Source organism: Mizuhopecten yessoensis, unplaced genomic scaffold (genome assembly GCF_002113885.1).
Source record: "Mizuhopecten yessoensis strain PY_sf001 unplaced genomic scaffold, ASM211388v2 scaffold9683, whole genome shotgun sequence".
In the NCBI taxonomy this organism is placed as follows: domain Eukaryota; kingdom Metazoa; phylum Mollusca; class Bivalvia; order Pectinida; family Pectinidae; genus Mizuhopecten; species Mizuhopecten yessoensis.
In genome coordinates, this window is record NW_018408170.1 from 624804 (window position 1) to 630803 (window position 6000).

The 6000-nt window shown below is 35.8% G+C and overlaps 1 protein-coding gene across 2 annotated transcripts in view; it reads left to right on the forward strand.

Moving 5' to 3' along the window:
- Positions 1 to 6000, forward strand: part of LOC110458649 (alpha-1,6-mannosylglycoprotein 6-beta-N-acetylglucosaminyltransferase A-like) — a 104217-nt gene that overhangs the window by 15962 nt on the left and 82255 nt on the right. For both annotated transcript variants that reach the window (XM_021510447.1, XM_021510448.1), the window contains exon 2: positions 523 to 587. The gene's annotated coding sequence lies outside the window, so the exon portion shown is untranslated. The remainder of the gene's footprint in view (positions 1 to 522; positions 588 to 6000) is intronic.

The following is a 6000-nucleotide window of genomic DNA, read 5'->3' on the forward strand; positions in this document are numbered from 1 at the left end:
CCAGACCTGATAGACCTTTATATTTGTAAATATACAAACCTGATATACCTTTATATTTGTAAATATACAGACCTGATATTTTATATACTTTTGTGAGTGAAGCTATACAAACCTTATAGGCATTTTGTTGTTGTTATGATTATTAAACACCTGGCCAGCCCCTTTCATATCTGTAAGGCATGTGTCATGCAGTGAGACATCAGTATATATATATTATTCTACACATTATATATATATATATAACATATATACAGTGCATGTTGTTCTTTGTGAAGTCATGGAATAATTTGAATGTGCTTTTTATTATTCAATGTTAAATTAATCTATTTTTACCCTGTGAATAAATGTTCAAATTTCAAAGTTTTAAATTTCATAAAAGCTTTATTTGTTTTGCCAAGCGAATCTAATTGTACACTTGAAAAGACTCCATTAAAAACTCCACCGCTGGCCACAGTAAATCAGTCAGACACATAGTGCCCCGTCCTTGTTGTTGTTGTTCTAGAATTTATTTGTATTTTCCAGAAATCACAAGGTGTTTGAGAAAAGGAGTGAAGGCAATCCAATAGGATCCGATAACACGACATCAGGTAAAACCACAACTTTTCATTTTCCAAGCTCTTCTGTTTCTGAAATGGATACATCATACAATTTCCAAACCAAACTTTTGTTGTATATTAACTATGACAAGGATATCAAAACATTGTGATTTTAGTGTTCAGTGATCTAGAAGCATGACGAACACTACACCTGCACCATTAAAAGTTATTTACCTGTCAGGGGCAGGGTATACTTTTATTTTTATTTTATTTTTAAAAACATTGGCAAATTCCCAAGTGTTTCATTATATTGATCAACTACTCATTACTGATGATACGTACAAGTCACTTAATTGCAGGTCTTAAGTATTTTCTGCAATACCAGTACAAATTGTCCTCAATAACTCTATGCCCTAGTTTTCCATTTTATGCCATTTCCAAAAGTGTCTAAGTGTTTTCTGACATATATATTTATTATTTCCATGTTGAAAAAATTCTAGTTCTGATTTCCATGGTATTTCATGTTCATTTCCCATTATATTCCATAATATGCCATGGTATTTAATGACAGTTGTCTACATGGCATTTTTGTCATGACAGCATGTGGAAATCACCAAGGCATTCCATGGCATAAATTAATTAACCCTTTCACCACTGTAGACCATAATGGACTCATCCAGATCCATGTATGGTAGAGTCTACTAAAGTTACCTAGGGGTGAATTTAGGGTTAACATGGATATGATGGAAATGTGAGAGAAGTGTGACTGGTGCTAGGTTTGTACTATTCCATTAGTCAGTCTCCAGGGCATACCAGAAACTTTCTCACCTTCAGTTAATTTTGTACCGGAATACTTTTTGGAATAAGTTTTGCTTCTTAATATAGAATCTTCACTAAAATATAGAGAGAGTTATGTCCCTTGGTTTCCATGCATCGCTTAGTCCAGTGCCTTTCTGGTATTCTCTATCACCTAAATTGGTCAAATCTGTATATAATCACTTATAGGATGTTTTGTCTTGGATATCCCTGAGGCAAGTTCAAACATGGGATTCATCAGTCATAGGTCAAAGTCACTGTTACTAAAAATAGAATTTAAAAATCACACTGTTAAGTGATTATTTAAAGGTACTATATGCCTGCAGCAAACCTTCCAGCTTGACAAAGCTGACATTTTACAATTTTTACATAGCAAAAGGTATCAACTGCTCTCTGTGTGTGAAACATAAAGGAATTAAATTTGATATTGCTTACATACCCTTAGGAATTAGATGATTTACATAATGTCATGCACGACCCATTGGGGCCCTTTAAAATAAAGATGTTTCTTGTCAAGTTTTGGCACGCTTTTTCTGCTATTATGATAATTTTCAGCTCACCTGGCACAAATTTGAGTCATTGCAATTTTAAATCTTTAAACAACATAAATATAATATTTATTAACTTATATGACTTCAATAAGTGTCACACTGGAATCAGCTCTCATGTGCCCGACAGAGTTATGATGACCGTTTGTATTTTATTGAAACCAATATTTTACCAGAGGTGGGGGACCATATGTGTTTCTCGTAATACATGACCAACTAAAAGTTACCATAGACAATACATACTTTGAATCAAAACCATTAAAAGGAGCCTGTCCCCTGAAGGTGACTGTGTTGTATGTACAGTAACAAACTTCTACATACCAGGGGGTATTTTTTGTAGTGTTGCCGGGTTACGTAATCATTAAGTTTACCATCATGTACGTGTCTAACAAGGGATGTTTTAGATGTGTCGTGTTTTATTTCTTGTGTTAAGAAAACGAGATAAATTTGGGCGTCACTTTGTTTTATCTCCACAAAAAATGCTGTATTCACAATGTAAATGACTGTATCATATCAAATGAGTGTTGTATGATGTAATAGAAAAGGCCACACCATGTAAATCAATAGTTGTCCTGTATAATGTAATAGAAAAGGCCACACCATGTAAACCAATAGTTGTCCTGTATAATGTAATAGAAAAGGCCTCACCATGTAAATCAATAGTTGTCCTGTATAATGTAATAGAAAAGGCCACACCATGTAAACCAATAGTTGTCCTGTATAATGTAATAGAAAAGGCCTCACCATGTAAATCAATAGTTGTCCTGTATAATGTAGAAAAGTCCACACCATGTAAAACAATTGTTGTCCTGTATAATGTAGAGCAGGCCACACCAAGTAAAACAATAGTTGTCCTGTAAAATGTAGAAAAGGCCACACCATGTAAAACAATTGTTGTCCTGTATAATGTAGAGAAGGCCACACCATGTAAACCAATAGTTGTCCTGTATAATGTAATAGAAAAGGCCTCACCATGTAAATCAATAGTTGTCCTGTATAATGTAGAAACGGCCACACCATGTAAAACAATAGTTGTCCTGTATAATGTAGAAAAGGACACACCATGTAAAACAATAGTTGTCCTGTATAATGTAGAAACGGCCACACCATGTAAAACAATAGTTGTCCTGTATAATGTAGAAACGGCCACACCATGTAAAACAATAGTTGTCCTGTATAATGTAGAAAAGTCCACACCATGTAAAACAATAGTTGTCCTGTATAATGTAGAAACGGCCACACCATGTAAAACAATAGTTGTCCTGTATAATGTAGAAAATGCCACACCATGTAAAACAATAGTTGTCCTGTATAATGTAGAAAAGGCCACACCATGTAAAACAATAGTTGTCCTGTATAATGTAGAGCAGGCCACACCAAGTAAAACAATAGTTGTCCTGTATAATGTAGAAAAGGCCACACCATGTAAAACAATAGTTGTCCTGTATAACGTAGAAAAGGTCACACCATGTAAAACAATAGTTGTCATGTATGAATATTTACAAATGTTTGAAAAAAGATCTGACAATTTTTTAGATTTGATAAGTTGGTGAATTAGAAATCTTTCAAAGTTGCTTTGACAATATTGCATGGTATTTTGACACATCAAATGCTGAGAATGACAGCCGAGGAAAACGTCTGGGCCCGACAGTTGATAGGTTTCTCTTTGCTATCTTAAATGTTAAACACCACAGACTGTAGAAATATAGTAGTGACAGGTGTCTTCACCTCCATCTCCTGTCAGTCAGATGATAAATTGACACCACACATTATTCGTATTTAGAGTATCATTAAGAGGGCCAGAATTATTTCTTGGGCGACCTTGAGCCAAGGGGAATAAATGAAGGGTGTGGCCCCTTTGGTCAGAGGTACAGACCCCAATAGGTGAACATGAGGGGGAAGAGGTAAATCTGCAAAATCCTACTTATTGAATATTGGTGAAGTGGTCTTAATCTAAACAAGTCTAGAGTATCCTTGGGCCAAAGGGACTCAGCTTTGTGTAAATGAAGCGTGTAGTCCTCCTCCCAAGGGGCGGGGCAAAATAACGGATAATATGGGTTACTGTTGTAGGTTAATATACAAAATTATTTTCCTTGATCATGAATACTGGTTAAAGGAATTAAACCTCATTTTGTGTTGAGCATCCTGGAGCCTCGGTGACACATCATTGTACAAGGGGAGGGTATAGCTAGCCTGTGGACATAAGCTAGGGGATAATATCAGTAGGTCTCCAATGGGGAATATCATGAGGTAAATACTGTGATTATGGATAAAATAAACTTATTATATTAAGAAGTTGTTGAAGGAAACAAAATAATTATAAGAAGGCATTTGGTAAACTTATCCTAGAAAATAATTGTTAAAAAACCTGATGTTTTTTAATAAATGTTAATTGTGAGATGCATTATGGTAATTATAAAGTGCTTACATTTTGAGATTGATAAAATGCATATTCATTTAAAATTGAAGTAGGATTCCAAAATCTATCATAAATGCTAAAATCATAGTTATGCAAAATTAGCAATCATACAACAGGTTAATGCATGAAATATGGTTTTGAAATCCATTTATCAGTTTCATATGAAAAAACAACAGCAGGCAAGTTGCTAAAGCCCCCTGGGCCTCTTGTTAATTTATTATTTATAAGTTAGTGAGCAAACACTTGATTTCCTGTTCCCTTACGTCTATATCTTATTAGCTCGAAGAGCCAAGTGAGCTTATGAGGTGGTGCGGCGTCCGTCGGTCAGCCGGCCGGCGTCTGTCATCCATCGTCCATCCGGTGTCAATATTATAATTTAAACAACTTCTTAATAACCAAGAGGCCTAGGGTGATGATATTTGGCAAGAAGCAAACTGGGATGAAGGGCTGCCAAGTTTGTTCAAATAAATGACCTTATTTTCAAGGTCACAGGGGTCAAAAATGTTTAAAACCTTTAAACAACTTCTCCTGAATTACCAAGAGGCCTAGGGTTATGATATTTATGCAATTGCCAGTTAGATGCGCTGGGATGAAGGGCTACCGATTTTGTTCAAATGAATGACCTTCTCTCATATTCAAGGTCACAGGAATCAAATATGTTTAAATCTTTAAATGACTTGTTCTCAATATTCAAAAGGTCCAGGGTAATGATATTTAGCTAGAAGTATGCTGGGACGGGAGGCTATAAACTCTGTTCAACTTAATATCCTTGTTCGACTTTCAAGGTCACAGGCGTCATATGTTTACATCATTTAATAGATTCTAATGAATTGAACACAGGTATTTTGCCTGTAGCTGTACAGTAGTCCACTTTTAAGATTACAAGTGTGAGATTAATACCAGGTGAGCGATTCAGGCCCATTGGGCCTCTTGTATTTAAAATAGATGGACAATATTGAATCATTGACTTTAATAAACAAAATTGTGACTTTTCATGTAAACAATCTGAATGTCCAATAAATCAATCAGGTAAAAAATATTATTTAATTGAATACAAATAATTCATCAAACCCTGACCACACTTTGTCAGCTAGCACAGCCAGAACCCTCCGAGGGTGGTCATTCATTATGCATACAAGTAAGAACTTTTCTAAGATTAGGATCACGGTTGTGACAGGCGTTTGTTGCGTTTTATGACATAATCATGCATGTATATTTAATATATATGGCTAGCCATCTACCAAGGATGTTTCTACAGGTGTAAATGTTGGATCTGTACACGGCTATTAACTGACAATTGATCGTGGGTAATGTGAAAACTATTTATAAAGAATGTCCCAGGCATGGAGAGAGAGAGAGAGAGAGAGAGCGATTTTTAGCTCACCTGGCATGAAGTGCCAAGTGAGCTTATGCCGTGGCGCGGCGTCCATCGTCCGTCCGTCCGTCCGGCGTCCGTCCGTCCGGCGTCCGGCGTCAATATTTTACTTTAAACGACTTCTTCTTAATAACCGAAAGGCCTAGGGTGTCAATATTTGGCCAGAAGCAAACTTGGATGAAGGGCTACAAAGTTTGTTCAAATAAATGACCTTCACCTATTTTCAAGGTCACAGGGGTCAAATATGTCAAAAACTTTAAACATCTTCTTCTCAATAACCAAAATGCCCAGGGAGATGATATTTGG